This window comes from Trichosurus vulpecula, chromosome 3 (genome assembly GCF_011100635.1).
Source record: "Trichosurus vulpecula isolate mTriVul1 chromosome 3, mTriVul1.pri, whole genome shotgun sequence".
Classification (NCBI taxonomy): Eukaryota; Metazoa; Chordata; class Mammalia; order Diprotodontia; family Phalangeridae; genus Trichosurus; species Trichosurus vulpecula.
In genome coordinates this window covers 434654964-434670965 of record NC_050575.1, presented here as the reverse complement: position 1 = coordinate 434670965, position 16002 = coordinate 434654964, and the positions used below count along the sequence as shown (strand labels likewise).

General features: G+C 46.5%; 1 protein-coding gene across 1 annotated transcript in view; it reads right to left on the bottom strand.

The window, feature by feature from the left end:
• Positions 1-8380, bottom strand: part of PAIP2B (poly(A) binding protein interacting protein 2B) — a 74984-nt gene extending 66604 nt beyond the window's left edge. Inside the window, exon 1 of the mRNA XM_036753107.1 lies at positions 8226-8380. The gene's annotated coding sequence lies outside the window, so the exon portion shown is untranslated. The remainder of the gene's footprint in view (positions 1-8225) is intronic.
• Between the last annotated feature and the right edge of the window lie 7622 nt (positions 8381-16002).

Genomic DNA, 16002 nt, shown 5'->3' with positions numbered 1-16002 from the left:
CTTGTGACCCCAGGCAAATAGGAACAAGGACAGTGGAACCCTCAACAGGGGAGTTAGAAATACAGGCGGGCTAGAAGAGGGCAAGGAGAATGAGCTCTTTGAGCACGCTGCTTTTAAATATCTACAGCTGGAACCATCCAACTGACTGTTAAGCAAATACCACATAAAAGAAAAATTAAACCAGTTTTATAGGCAAGAGAAAGACAGGTAGAGAGTCCTACCCATTTCAAAAGGCAGTAAGTTAATTCATTAATATGGTAGAGGTCCTTTTGCAGTACATCACATAATCCTTTAGAATTGATTGTCATTTACAATTCTGAACAGTATGGAAGCTTTCTATGTACATTAGACCTCTGACATACAGCTTCACAAACAGTAGAGGATGCCCGACATTCCAGCCCACCTCCTTCAGCAGATGCCCCTTCTTACCCCCACTCTCTTATCTTCAATCTCTCCCCGACTCCCAACAAACATGCTTGTGTCTCCCTCATCCTCAAAAAAACCCTTAGCCAGCCCATCCATTCCCATTCCTTTTTACTGGAGAAGGCTATCTACAATAGGTGCCTCCACTTCCTTTCCTCTCCCCCTCTTCTGAACTCTGCAATCTGGTTTCTGACCTCATCATTCAAAAGAAACTGCTCTCTCCAAAGTTACCAGTAACCTTAATTTTAGCAGATCCAATGGCCTTTTCCCAAAGTTCATCCTTCCTGACCTCTCTACAACCTCTGACACTATCACTCTCTAACCCTAAATACACTCTCTTCCCCTTGATATTTTCTTCTCTCTGGGTCTTCCATCTCCTTTGCTGCATCTTCATCCAGGTCAGTGTCTCTCAGGGTTGTCCTGGGCCCTCTTCTCTTCTCCTTTGACACTATTTCAAGTAGTGATCACATCATCTCCCATGGATCAATGATCATCTCTGGTTTTGATTCTCAGATCCAATTATTAAGCTGGAACCTCTTGGCTGACCTCCACTCTGTCATTACAACAAGATGTCTACTGGACATTTTGAACTGGATGCCTCACAAATACCTTAAACCAAATACATTCAAAATTGAATTCATTTTCTTTTCCCCCAAACCTTCCTCTCCTCCTAATTTCCCTATTTCTGTGAAGGACATCACTATCCTACCAGTTACCCAGATTCAAAACCTCCGTGTTTTCCTTGACCCTTCCCTCTCTCTCACTCCCATATCCAATCTGTTGCCAACTCCTATCAAGTCTATCTTAATATCTCTCATATGTGGGGCAGCTTGGTGGCGAAGTGAGTACAGCACCAGCCCTGGAGTCAGGAGGACATGAGTTCAAACCCAGCCTCAGACACTTGACACACTTACTAGCTGTATGACCTTGGGCAAGTCACTTAAACCCAACTGCCCTGCCTTCCCCCCTCCAAAAAAATATATGTGTGTGTGTATGTGTGTTATACACACACACATATATATATCTCATATGTGCCTCCTTCTCTCCTCTGACAATGCCACCAGTCTAGAGCAGCCCCTTATCACTTCATGCCTAGACCACGACCATTACCTGCTGGTTGGTCTTCCCCAAGTCTCTCCCCACTCCAGTACATCCTCTTCTCAGCTATCAAAGGTCTGAATACGTCAGAGTCCTATTCAATAAACTCCAGTGTCTCCCTATCTCCCCCAGGATCAAAATATAAAATCCTCTATTTGGCTACCCTGGTCCTTTCTCTCTTTCAAGTCTTCTTACACCTTACTCCAGGGCTTAGCACAGTACCTGGCACACAGCAGACACTTAATTAGGGCTTGCTTGACTTACTCTCCTCTGAATACTTTTTGATCTAGTGACACTGGTGGCTGCCTTGCTCTTTCTCACACAATCTCCAGGTTCCATGTGTTTTTACTAGCCATTCCCTATGCCTGGAATGCTCCTCTGGCCTCTTTCAAGACTCAGATAAAACGCCACCTTCTGCAAGATGCCTTCCCCATTGCCTTTAATCCCAATGTCTTCCCTCTATTATTAGCAGCAATTTATGTTGCATCTATCTGTCTTGTCTGGACATAAATGTGGTTAGATGGTACAGCTGGTAGAATGTGGACCCAGAATCAGGAAACCAAGTCCAAATCCAGCCTCTGACACTTACTAGCTGTGGTAACTTTTCTTCCTCAGTGTCCCCATATGTAAAACAGAGGTATTAATAGCGCCTGTCTTCCAGGGCTGTCCTGAGGATAAAATCAGGTCACCTTCAAGCACTCTAGAAATCCCAGTTATGTTAATAGGAACAGTAGTTCTGTGGGTGTTGTCTCTCCTGTTAGATTGTGAACTTGTTGAGATCAGGAAATGTTTTTCCCTTTCTCTGCATCCCTAGCACTAATGTGTGGCACATAGTAGGTGGGTAATAAATTTTTACTGATTAAAAGCCTGTTGTCTTGACTGAAATATCTGTCCCAAATATACACACAGATATACTTACTTGATAGACTGGCTACTCACCTACATAGAGATGAGAGATGTTTTTAAGTGGGAGATAAGAGTCTATTATCCAAACAAGGTGCTAGTACTGAAAAGAAAGCCTAACAATCCTCAGAAGTCATTGATACTTTCTCAAACATGTTCCCTCCCATGTCCCGAACCTCTTAAAGGTTGTGTTTCTAATTCCCATACTGGTTCGGTCCCATTAAAAAAATCTTTCTAGCAGTAATTCAATTCTGATCTGCACTCTTGCTCTGAGCACCATTTAGAAATAATTTTTAAAGTTCATTAAAACAATGAGAATTTGGACATCTTAGTACTTATCAATAGTAAATCAGAGTTTCTGCACAGCTGCTTCCATGGGAAACAAAATTATCTGCTCCTCCCACGTACAGAGGATGATCACAGCTTCTCTCATACATATTAAAAACAAGATACCAAACTGTAATGAAGGCCCTACGTAGCTGAGTAATCTGTGACAAAATTTAGCAAAAACAATCAAATGCTATATTCATCTATAACACAACAGAATTTGGAGAAGGTAACTTCCAGAAAAAAACAAGAGCAATGGGAAATACACATACATATAAATGCATCAAGGGATACTATACGTGTGTGTGTGTGTGTGTGTGTGTGTATACATGTATAGTGACTATACATATAGTCACCATAGATACATATACATATCAGGAGATATTATTCTAGTCTCTCGATCCAAAGGTTTGCAAAACTCTTCAAACAATTAAATAGCGTGCCTTTGGTCACCCTAATTTTCACTAATCACAAGACACTGTCTCCAAGAACTATGAACCTGCCCCATCTCACCAGGAACATGCAGTTCACACAAAGCCAAGCACATTGCTCTGGCAAGGCAACAGAAAGTTGTTATTACAGTCAGAGGGAAATAAATGCAACATATAAACTGAGAAGCAACAATGGACCCACTCAGCCCCAAAAGATGAGACTTCCATCTAAATGAATTTCGAAATCCCAATCATCAGATGACAGACAGATCCGTTTTGATACTGGGAGACAGACTCCTATAGTGAAGTAATTTCTGGTTTCAAATATTAATTCCCTGACCATTTTGGTAGTCTTTCTTGAACATAAGAAAAAAAAACAAACAAGAAAACTGTCCCACAGGAAAAACCTATACAGGCTCCTAAGAGGTCTTGCCTGTAGAGCTCCATGACCTGGAGTCAGAATGCCCATGTTTGACCCCTGCCCTGCCACTTACCACCTATGGGAAGTCCCTTCCCCTCTGGGGCCTTGGTTTCCTCATCTATGAAATGAAAGGAACCAGCTGATGCTCATGGTCTAAATCTGCAGTCCTATGACCCAGGCATTGAGCATATACACTTTTTCTTTAAAAAAAAAAACCACTACATTTTGGAGCTCAGATGGTCCACATAATGGAACCCAAAATCTTTAACATACATACAACAGGAGAAGCCAACTGCCTATTCCTCTGACAAGGAAATATAGACATCCTTACTGCCAGATTCCCCAAGAGGCAGTACATCAGAGAAATCACATGATAGAACTCCCTTTGGTGGAATGGCTGGCTGCTCAATGAAATCCAATCCATATTCAACTGCAGCTTTTACTAGAACTGCAATTAAATTTCCCCATCCAGCATGGTTAAGGAAAATAAACTTAAATGAATCAATCACAACAAATAATGTATGTTCTTGTCCTTATTAATTTAAAATAGTCTCTAAAGCTAGCTATCTGATGCAAGAGACAAGGATAGTTTTCTAACAATTTAATACATTTAATTATGAGTAGAACTCAAATACTCCACAGATGGAAAGCTTTCATTAACTGATCATAATTTTTTGTAAGCAGCTACTATGCTAGGCCTGTGAAGACCTGATCTCTACCCTTGTAAGGAAAGTTGCATTTTATCTGGAGAACCAAAAGCCATGTTAGAGATCATGAGAATAAATAATTGTTCAATTTCATGATATGGACAAGTGAAATTTAATTAGGACAAATGACAATTTTATACATGATTTCAAAAAACCCATTTTACAAATACCAGATAAGGAAAGTATGGCATTTATCTGGAAGAAAAAAAAAAAACCTCTGGGTTTTGGTTGACTTCAAGTTCAGTCTGAGCCAAGAGTGTGACATGGCGGCCCCAAAATGCTAACATGATCTTGGGCTGTATTGAAAAAGGAACTGCCTAGAAGGAGGGAGGCAGCAATCCATAACACTTTGTGGCAATAGCAGAAATGGAAGACTGACTCCAGCTGGGAAGTGACATTTTAAGAAAGGGGCTGGTGAGCTGGAGACTGTTTGGAGAAGGGCATCGAGGATAACGGGGGACAGACAGACGACAGACAAACCAAGACCATGTCATATGAGAATCAGCTGAAGGAACTGGGGATGTTTAGTCTGGAGAAGAGAAGACTGAGGGGAGAAGAGAGGGAACCAGACCTGGGAGATGAACAAGCTTGCTTTACTTGGCCCAAGACAGCAGTCAGAGGACACATAAGGAAAGCCTCCCAACAATTAGAGCTTACAGAAGTTGAAAGGGGGATGGGAGGCATCAGGAGGCACTCACTGGTTCTTCAAGCAAAGTCTGGAGGTCACAGAAATGAAACCTGTTCAGGTACAGACCAGACTAGACAGGCCTCCAGGCGCCCTTCCAAATCCGACTCTCTGACTGCTAGAAAAGTTCAAAAAAGCTGTAATACTAACGAATCTGTTCCTGGCACTTTCACACAAGCCTTGATGCTGGAATGACGTAGAATGTGGAGCAAAGGGAAGGCAGAATGGAGGAAGGCATAAGCACAGGCTTATGAAAACAAAGGGATTGTGTTCAATGACAGACAAGTGCCTAGAGCAGAGGGTGCATGTTAGGATGACCACGGGAAGACGGCAGAAACCAGGGCTGCCTCAACAGTGCAGGCCTGAGCTTCCAAGACCATGGGGGGCAGGGGGGCCACAGGCAATGCCTTCAGTTTTCCAGAGGACATTATGTACGAAATCATGTTTTGAGGATTGCTCTAAAAGCAGGATGGACAGGAAGAAGCTTTCAGAACACCACAACTCCCTGCTTCAGCATCTATACAGATACAAGAGAAAATATGGCACAGGCATAGTGTGCTCTAGATGTCACACAGACAAAGAAATCTGTTTTACAAGCAAACTTGAAATGAACATTCTCCTCGAAAAGAAGTTCAGAGAAGTAGAAAAGAATGATGTTATGGCCTGTTCAGCGTGATTAGCTTTGGTCTCTATTACACAGGCTAGCTACTGGTCAAAACAAACAGCCTTCATCAAGACCATGCGCAAGTGTCTGAATTGAAATTTTTTTTTCCAACTCAACTGAATTAAATTAATATTCTAATTATCTGTGAACCAAATATGAGATTACTTTAACAAATGTGGGAAAGTGGAAAGAGGCCTTGATTTAGCATCAGAGGTCCTGGGTTCAAATTCTGCCTCTGCCACTTATGAACCCTGCCTAACATGAATAAGGGGTTCTTATTGAACCTCTCTGGGCCTCAGCTTCTTTATCTGTAAAACAATAGGGTTGGTTCCTTCCAGGCCTAAACTTATACTCCTGCAATTGGTTTTATAAAATCAGCAAAAACTAAACAACTATGTAGTACTTTTCCCTACAGGTAAAAAATGACTGCCTAAGCACAAGGATAAGCTTGATAGTTGAGCAAGCTCAAGAAAGGTGAGCACACAGCGGCCACTGGGAGGAGGGCAGGTGTGGCAGGGGCAGCCCTCCGCCACTTGGAGCTGACCCCTTTCTGGCACCCAGGCTGCCCGGCCACTTTGTTTTTTAAAGGATGAGTGGAATGAATATAAGTCTCTCATTTAAGGAAAAGGATACTTAATATTTTAGGTTCCATAGTGCCTGAACTACATCTTTAAGTTTAAGAATTAAACCCCCCCACCACCACCACGGATGGGGATAGAAGTCCAAGGGGTTTTGGGGGCTTCTTAGAATTGTTTTTGTAAGGGGGGTTTTGGAGCTTCTTAGAATTGTTTTTGTAAGAGGGTTTTGGGGGGGCCCTTCAAGGGGTATATAAACTGTCTGCCACCTGAAACTTGCCTCCCTACCCCAGACCATTCTGGAGTGGGCGATGCCCAATGCCTGAGCAAGACTTGCAAATAAAGCCTCTGTCTTTACCTTGAGAAACCTCTGTTATTTCATTTTGGGGGATTATCATCCCACACAATGATAACACCTGTCTTAGAATTTTTGTAGCTTTAGAGGCCAAGACCTGCATTTCACCTGCACTTTTAGCATAAGGTTATTTTCCTACTGCTGGTTTCAAATGTGCCAGGTTCAAACATATGGAACGTCAGGACCGCGTGTCACTTCAGCCAGTTTGTTAGTTTACAATAACAATTATGAACAATGCTGTGAACAACCACACCTGATTTTGTTTTACTAAAATGAGAAGCTTCATCTTTTAAAAAGAGACTGATACTAATGTATTGGGAGGCATGTGAGGGCCAGCAGGGGACTTCTCCCCACCACCCAAAAGCTCTGACAGTGACAAACAGGAGGACACCCAGCACGCTATTCTCCCCATGGTTCACATCATGCCACTAGACAGGGACACCCTAGATCCGTCTGGTAAAACCAGACACAAAGCAGGGCTTGGGTCAAGAGCACAATGCAGGGTTTTCACAAAAACCACTAAATGAGAAAAAACCCATAAGGCTATTTAGCCTGCACTCCAAATTTCATTCCATTAAAAAAAAAAGGCCCGGTCTTAGTGTCTGAACACTTTGGGTCCTCCAAAATCAGTTAGGAAATTCAGAGTCTCTATCAATAAACGTTGGGCCCGAACTGCCCAGGGTCCGACGGATGGCAGGGCCCCTGGCCTGCGCTGTCCACGGCAAGGAGCGTGACTCCTGCTGCCCCCCGTTCATGCCACAGCGCAGCCCCTCCCTCACAACAGCAACATTCAGGGTTCTCCGCGGACTGGACCGGGGCTGCCTCGCCATCCCCCAGCAGCGCACTAAGGGGGCAGGATGTGGGCAGCGGAGGTAACAATGTTTCAGGGTTTTGTCTCTTACAGTTTACTGAGCCCCGGGTCAATTTCTCCCAGCCTGGGCCCCGGACCAGCAAAGCCGGGGTTGGGGAGGGCGTGGAGGCCAGGTGAGAGGTGAAGCGACCCAGAGTCCGAGACCCGGGCTCCGGCCAGCGGAGGGGTCAAAAATAGTGCCAGAGGCCCCCTCCTCTCTGGGGAAGAGTTTGGTGACGAACAGGAGTTTACGAGGCACCGAGATCACGGAGTTTGGGGAAGGCAGACGCTACGAGATCATCAGCAAAGTGGAGTGGGCAGAGTTCCAAGGCCTGGATTCGAATCCCGCCTCAGACTTCTTACTAGCTTTGTGGCCCTGAGCCTCAGTTTCCTCTTCTGTAAAATCGGGAGGACGGGGACCTAGTGACCCCAAAGATCCTGGGATCTAGTCCCCGCTTTACAGATAAGGAAACTGAGGCCGAGGAAGCCTATAAGAGACTGTAGGTGGCCGAGGCGGGATTCGAACCCAGGGATAACAATGGCAACCCCTAGCCCATCCCTGGAAGCCCGGCGAGGGCGGAATCCCCAACGTGCACCACCGTCCCGTCGTCAGGGCGCCCCCGCGCGCGCCCGCGCCGCTCCCCTCCCCTCCCCATCTCCCTCGGGGGCGCGCGTGCAGGAGCTTGCACGCGGGGCCGGGGACGCGCGCCGAGTCCGGGAGCACGCAGCGAGGTGCGCCTCAGTGGCCGCAGCGCAGCAGCGCGCGCCGCGCGGGCCCCTCCTCACCTGGGCCGAGAAAAGGCTCCTCCGCCCACCAGCAGTCCGCCGTCCTCGTCGCCGTCACTGCCACCTCCGCCGTGGCCCTCACGCACCAAGAGGGGAGCCCGAGCTCCAGAGCCCTCACCGCCGCAGATGCCTCTCGCTCCGTTACCACACTCGGCACACTCGCCTCGCGCCCCTCCCCCGTCCCCGCCCCATTGGCCGTCGCTCACCGCCCCGCTGGCCCCATTGGGTCGAGGGGGCTGCTGTTCAGCCCCAGCGACGGAGAATCCCTGGCTCGGATTGGTCCAAAGGCGAGGGGCTTCCCGCCCCCTCACTTGGTCCATGCCGACTGCTGGTTGGTTATTGTAAACGTCATTCCGCCCCCTCACTCGACACTCTGGTTTTCTGACGGGGGTCTCTCCCCCCCCCCCCCGGGGTGGAGCATGACCGCTACGAAAAGCTCTCACTGATTGGCTAAAACCAGAGTACGCCAGTCCGGTGCTGGGATTGGCCCAGGGGCTAACACGGTCCCCACGTGGGGGAGGAGCCGTGGGCGACGAGTGCCTTGGGGGTTTGTTTACCCCCACAGGCGCTGGTCCTGCTCGTGGTTCTATTGGTCCAAGGGGCTGCCATTCTGATCTGGATCGACCAATCAGCATAAAGAAAACTCTGAGTTAGGGGGCGGGTCTTGATGGGATTTCCCTGGTTGTCAAAATCGTAAAGAGAACGAGAAGTGACGTCTTGGCTTCCCTTGCCTGGGAGCAGCCGGGTGTGAGGAGCGGGAGCTTCCCCGTTCTGGGCAAAGGCATGGAGGGCTTCCGTCGCGTCCGTGGCAGAAAGAGGCAGAGGCTGCAAGGGCCCCTCGATGGGGCCGAGAAGCAGGCACTTGCTGCAAACTCTTTCCGTAAACCTCCCGATTTCCTGGGACTCAGGTTACGCGGCTGGGTGGTGCAGTGGTTAGAGCAGCGGCCTGCGAGTTCGGCGTCAGTGTCCATCCACCTCGGTAGTCCCCATCTGGAAGGTGGGAGTAATCGCGCCCCTCCTCCCAGAGCACCCCCACCTCCTCCCGCCTTTGCAAATCCCTTAACCTCAGAGATGCTCAGCTTTCCCATCCTTAAAATGCAGGGATCCGGCTTGGTAACAGCCAAGGGCCCAGCCATCACTAAATCAACGATCCCATGAACAGGAGTAGTCAAAGCCTTCCTTCTGAGATCATCTCCAGTTTAGCTTGTGGGTTTGCATTTTGTCTCCCCCATTGGATTGTCCCTCCTTCACCCCAGGTACGGTCTTTTGCCTTTACATTCCCAGCACCCTGTCTAGTACACAGTAGGCATTTAATAAATGCTTGTTAACTGACTGATGGACAGAGATACAGCTTTGAGGAATAAGGAGGTGAGAGCCCCACTGTTTTCTGCCCGAGTCAGATCATATCTAGAATGCAGTTCAGGGTGCCACATTTTAGGAAGGTATTGATATGATGGGGAGCATTTGGAAGTGGGCAATCAGGAAGGCGAAGGGTCATTCTACATGAGAATCACTTGAGGAAACTGGGAATGTTCAGCCTGGAGTAGAAAAGAATTGGGGTGGACATGTAATGTCCAAGAAGAACTTACTCGTTTTTCTTGGTCAGAAAGGTCAGACCTAGGAGCTAGCTGTGGGGCAGAGAGGTGGAGTTGCAAAGCACCGAATTTAAGCTTGACTAAGCCAAAAGTTCTGAACCTTTTGTGTTTGCCTCAGTTTCCTCATCTGTAAAGTGATTCTCCAAGAAGAATTTACTCGTTTTTCTTGGTCAGAAAGGTCAGACCTAGGAGCTAGCTGTGGGGCAGAGAGGTGGAGTTGCAAAGCACCGAATTTAAGCTTGACTAAGCCAAAAGTTCTGAACCTTTTGTGTTTGCCTCAGTTTCCTCATCTGTAAAATGATTCAGAGAAGGAAATGGCAAGCCACTCCAGTACCTCTGCCAAGAAAGACCACCTTTGTCACAAAGAGTTGGACAAGACTGACCAACAGCCCATTACCACCTCTAGGATCAAATAAAAAATTCTCAGTGGTGCAAAGCCCTTCATAACCCAGCCCCCTCCTACCTTTCCAGTCTTAGTCCTCCTCATATGCTCTTCAATCTGGTGACACTGGCCTCTTTGTTATTTTTCTCACCAGCTACTATATCTCCTTAGTGGGCATTTTCACTGGCTGCACCCTTCATGTCTGGAACACTCTCCTCATCTCCACCTCTGGGCCTCCTGTCTTCCTTTAAGTCTCAGCTCAAGAAGGCTTTTCTGATTCCCCTTTACATTAGTGTCTTCCCCCAGCTGATTATCTACAACTTATCTATAGCTTGTTTGTACATCCTTGTACAATTTGTTTGTACATTGCTGTTCCCCCGTTAGATTATACATGAGCTCTCTGCGGGGAGGAATTATTTTTTGCCCTTGTATCACCATCATTTAGCACAGTGCCTGGCACATAGTAGGTGCTTAATAAAAAATGTTTATTGAGTGTCTCATGATCCCCTGGGTTATCTTTTACATCTTTTGTGGGATGAAATAGTGGTTGTCCTGAGCCCAAAGCGTATTTGGCATCTTGAGTATTTGTACATGAACTGGGGACTCCAACATCTTTGTTTGGGGAGACCTAAACATGAGCCACACCATGACTATATTAGAGATGTTTCTGGAGCAATTCCAGATGGCAGCAATGAGCCAAAGATAAGAAATATTCTTCATGGAGGTTAACCCCCAGTCTTGGACTTGGTCCATGTTAAGACTAGAGTCTTGGAGTCAGCTTGAACCAAGGGATCCTTAGATGCTTGTGGAATACTGGGAAGTGGCCTTGTAAAGAACCAGTCACCTGTTTGCCTTAGATAAGTAGCAATTTTGCCTGATAAGCAAGGGGGGAGACTGCTGATGTAATTTATCTTGCTATACAGTACCATTTGACTGGGAAGGCAAACAGCAACCAAACAGTTCACATGCATTTCTCTACCATGGGCCAGTATATTTTTTGGTTTGGTGTTTATAAGGCTGCCATAAGAGCCTCTGGTTCCTTAGAGGCTCAGGAGAAGACAAACATTTTCATACACGGCTAATGTGCGGGCTCAATTTGTTACAAAGGAGGGTTAAAAAAAAACTGCAGATGGGATGAGACAGGAATTGGGAGGAGATGGGGGATTGTGATCAAGCGACCAAACGCCTTAGAACTATCAGCAGTTCACCATTGAAAGGCTCAGGGTCAGGGAGCACAGCTGACTTGGAGCTTCAAGGACTTATCTGGTCCAAGCCCCTCCTTTTACATTTATGACATTTACATTACTTACATTGACAATGAAACTGAGGCCCCCAGAAGGGGGCCCATGGTCACATAGCCAGTCAGTGGCAGAACTAGGATTTGGATCTTGTTCCTCTAACTCCAAATTCACTGTTCTCCTAATAATTACTCTCTGGTGTGTACTTGCCCAGAGGCAGGGGGGTCCATCGCTCATAGAAAGGCTGACTGGAATCTTCTGTATTACATGGCAACAGGAGGTTATCTCCCAGGAGTTCAAGGACATCTCCATTGTCCATCTCTAGAAAAATAAAAGAAATAGATTTTCCTGTGACAATCATGGTTGGGGGGTGGGGCGGGGGGGCGTCTCTTAGTCATAAGATTCTTTCCAGAGTCCTCTTTAATAGGCTGATCCTTCAGCTGGAAGATGGTCATCTACCTGAGAGGCAGTACGGCTTCGGAAAGGGCCAAAGAACAGTTGATCTGGTGTTTGCCGCCCGACAACTCCAGGAGAAATGCCAGGAGCAGAGCAGAGGTCTGGACACGACATTCTTCCATCTGATCAAGGCCTTTGATACTGTCAGTCATGAGGGCTTATGGAAAACTTTATCGAAAAGTTCATCAGTCTTGCACGTCAATTGAATGACGGTGTGTTTACCCAGGTTCTGGATAATGGGTGACGCTCTTGCACAGTGGAGTGAAGCAAGGCTGTGTGTTTGCTCCCATGCTTTTTGGCATATTTTCAGCAATATTATCAGAAGCCTTCAATGAGGATTAAACAGCACCAAGGTGAGCTACCATACCAATGATAAACTACTTACCTTGAAAAGTCTACAAGCCAAGACCAAAGTAGATGGAGAATGGGTGCATGCTTTTTTTTTGTTTACAGATGAATGTGCACTCAATGCAGCCTCTGACGCTGAGATGCAACAGAGTATGGATCAACTCTCTGCTGCTTGGGAAAATTTCCAACTCTACCAGCCAACGCTATACCATCCATACATGGAACCATCTGTTCTAACAAATGGAGAAGCTTTGAATACTGTGATAAGTTCACTTACTTTGTGTACTTTCCAGGGATGTCCATGTAGATGATGATGTCGAAACACGCATTGCCAGAGCTAGCTTGGTGTTTGGGAGGTTCCAAAGGAAAGAGTGGGTGAGAAGAGGCAGTAGACTGACCACAGAGCTGTTGTGCAGACTTCATTGTTGCATGCCTGTGAAACGTGGACAGTCTACCAGCGCCATGCCAGGAAACTGAATTGCTTTCATTTGAATTGTCTCTGAAGATTTTGAAGATCACCTGGCCGGAGAGAGTACCAGACACTGAGGTCCTTTCTCAAACTAAACTTCCAAGCACTCAAACTCTTCTTCAGGGAGCACAACTCCGATGGGCTGGCCACGTTGTTTGAATGCCACATGTATGTTTGCCTAAAAGATTATTTTACAGAACTCACACAAAGCAAGTGCTCACACAGTGGTCAGGAAAAGCAATAGAATGATACTTTCAAGGTATCTCTGAAGAACTTTGGAATCAATTAGGTGACATGGATGATGCTGGCAGAGGACCATCCGGCATGACATGCCCGAATCAAAGAAGGTGCTGTGCTGTATGAGCAAAACAGATTTGCAATAGCTCAAAAGAAACTGGAGATGCACAAATTTAGAGACACCTCCACTCCAAGTGTCATATGGACTAGTTGTACCTGCCCTGTGGTAGAGCGCTCTGAGCTCATATTAGTCTGATCAGCCCTAGTCAGACACTCTGTACCTTGACTCTAACCTAGTGATGTCATTTTGGTTTTCTTCAAGAATGAAGGACAACAACTAACCAACTTGGCCAGAGTAGGCACTTTAATAAATATGCTAGATTGGATTGGATTGAATATGGCTGGTGGGGAAAGAGTGAAACCTTGTTTTATGTGCTGGGTTTTCTTCCAGGGAGGCCCTCCTGTATCCCTCTGCTTGGGGAATGATCTACTTTGTGGCTCCCAGCTCCCACTGGCCTGGCTTAGCCCCATTCTTAGGAATGCTTGATGGACTGGCAAAAGGAAATACAATTTGAGAGAAGAAACAGTCAAAAAAGACCCACTAAAGCTGAATATCGATTATTAGGGAATGATTGGTTGTGGTTTTGAGCTGCCTCTGCCATCACCACTGTCAAGACCAGATCTTCTTGCCAAGTGGTCCCAGACCCTGCTCTCTGTCATTGGTACAGCCCAGGAGGGTGGAGGGGGGACTGAAAGGAGGAGGAAGAAGGGAGTGGAGATGCAGCCATGAGGGATTACAAAATGTCTGGGGAAAGCACAAATGCCTGCACATGCCCAGGAGGAGATTCCTGTTTGTTTTTCTAATGGGGAAGGGGGAAGGGAGGGAAGGGCCTTGCCCTAGCCTAGGGAAACAACCCAGGAGGGATCTCTGCCAAGTCGGCAAGAGAGACCTGTGCAGGGGAAGGATCAAAAGCTCTTCTGCTTGTCTCTGAAAATGAACTAGGCAGAAGACTGGGCCCTGGTATCAGGGCAATTCTGCCCCGCTTTTTATAGAGCCTAAGGGTTGGAAGGAACATGAAAGGTTTAGTCTGGTCTGTCATCCAAGACAGTAATAATCTCCTCCATAATATCCCAGACAGATGGCTGTTCAACCTCGGCTTGAATACTTCCATTGACAAGGAGCTCACCACTTCCCATCCTATTGTTGGAAAGCTCTAGTTGTTATAAAGTTTTTTAAAATACAAAATCAACAAGCATTTATTAAATGCCTACTGTTTGCCAGGCACCAAGCATACAAAGAAAGGCAAAAAACCAGTCCTTGTTCTCAAGGAACTCACAGTCAAATGGGGGAGACAATGTGCAAACTACTTTGGACAAAGAAGATGCATAAATCGAAGGTAATCAGTAAAGCAAAAATGGAAGCTTCCCTGTGAATTCGACCTCTTGGAGTTGGTTATATACACTTCGGAAATGTATAGATCGAGCCCTGGGCTCTCTCTTACCCAGTAGCTCCTCTAGTCACCATGGTCACCGTTATCCTGTCTCCAGGTGAAAGTGGAGAATCTCCGGGCCAGATCTGACTGTGCCAACTAATAAACCAGCCCAGCAGGGTTTCAGGGCTGAATCAGCAGCTCAGAAAGCTGCCACCAGCTTCTTCACATAAGCCTTGCAGAACCTGCAGGGACATTTAACTTTTGCAGAGTCCTTGGTGGAAGGACTGACTCCACTCAGCCTCCCTCCAACCAGTGGTAGGGGCAGAAAAGGGGTCATTGCAATTTCCCTTCAAAACTGGGGTCTTTGGTGATGAAATGGCACTGCCATATTACTGGGAGGGTCACATGAATTCTGTGACCCCCTGGAATGTTGATTTTGAGGGAAGCCCAGACTTTTTTTAAAAAAAGAAAGTTTTATGAATTTGTTTTGACATGGCAGTCGATTCTGGGTGCTCTCCAATTAGAGCAAAGAAGGACAATTAGGAAGACCAACGACTCATCTGACTGGGTATGACATATACCAGCAGATTCCCACCTTTCTCCTGAAAGCAGGGAGGTCCATGCATTCTTTCTTTGTCATTTTGATTTTTTTTTTCAGATGATAGGCTTCTTGAGGCTAGGGTCTGTGTCATTTTCATTTTTGTATGTAGCACCTAGAAGGCGATTAAGAAACGTTCACTGAACAGGAGTACATGGTCTTTCTGTATTATAAAGACCAAGCCTAGACTTGTGGTTCAGTATCCCGAAGTAGGGAAGTACTTAGACCCTATAGATGGAAGCAAAGAATAGTGACCAGTGGCCATTGCCGCAAGGAGGAGGGCACTTACCTGTCAACTCAGCTGGGTTAATGAATGGAGAGCCAAGACAGGGCCATAAGGGAGGACAAGCTCCACAGACAACACAGAGTAAGTGCTTCTGCTCCCAAGGTAAAGCAGGGCCCCCCCGCGCCCCTCCCCCGGGATTCAGCGGGTAGAAACCTTCACAAGCATAACTGCCAAATTGGAGGAGGGGCTCAAGGGTCCCTGAGGGAAGGTCAGAGGCAATCAATGAACAAGCATGGATAAAGGACCTACTATGTGCTCCTTGTGCTAGTATGCTTAGGAGACAAAGACTAAACTGACACGGTTCTGACCCAAAATACAGCTCTTTGGCAGCATCAAAAAACAGAACAAAGTGGGTGCTCATCAGTGCGGGAGGGGCTGCAACAAACTACATGAAGGTAGTAGTATATTAATATACCCTAAGAAAAGGCAACTGGGGAATTCAGGAACACCATTTATATAGCACCTACTATGTGGCGGGCACAGTGCTGGGGGCTTTACAATTGTTATCTCATCAGATTCTCCTAACAGCCGGGGGAGGGAAGTGCTTTTGTTATCCCCATCTTACAGATGAGGAAATTGAGGCCAACAGAGGTAAAGTGACTTGCTGAGAGTTGTATAACTAGTAAGTATGTGAGGCTAGATTTGAACTCGGATCTTCCTGACCCCAGGCCCAATGCTCTAACCACAGCACCATGTGGCTTCCTGACTAAGACAATGCAACTGAGCACACTAAAG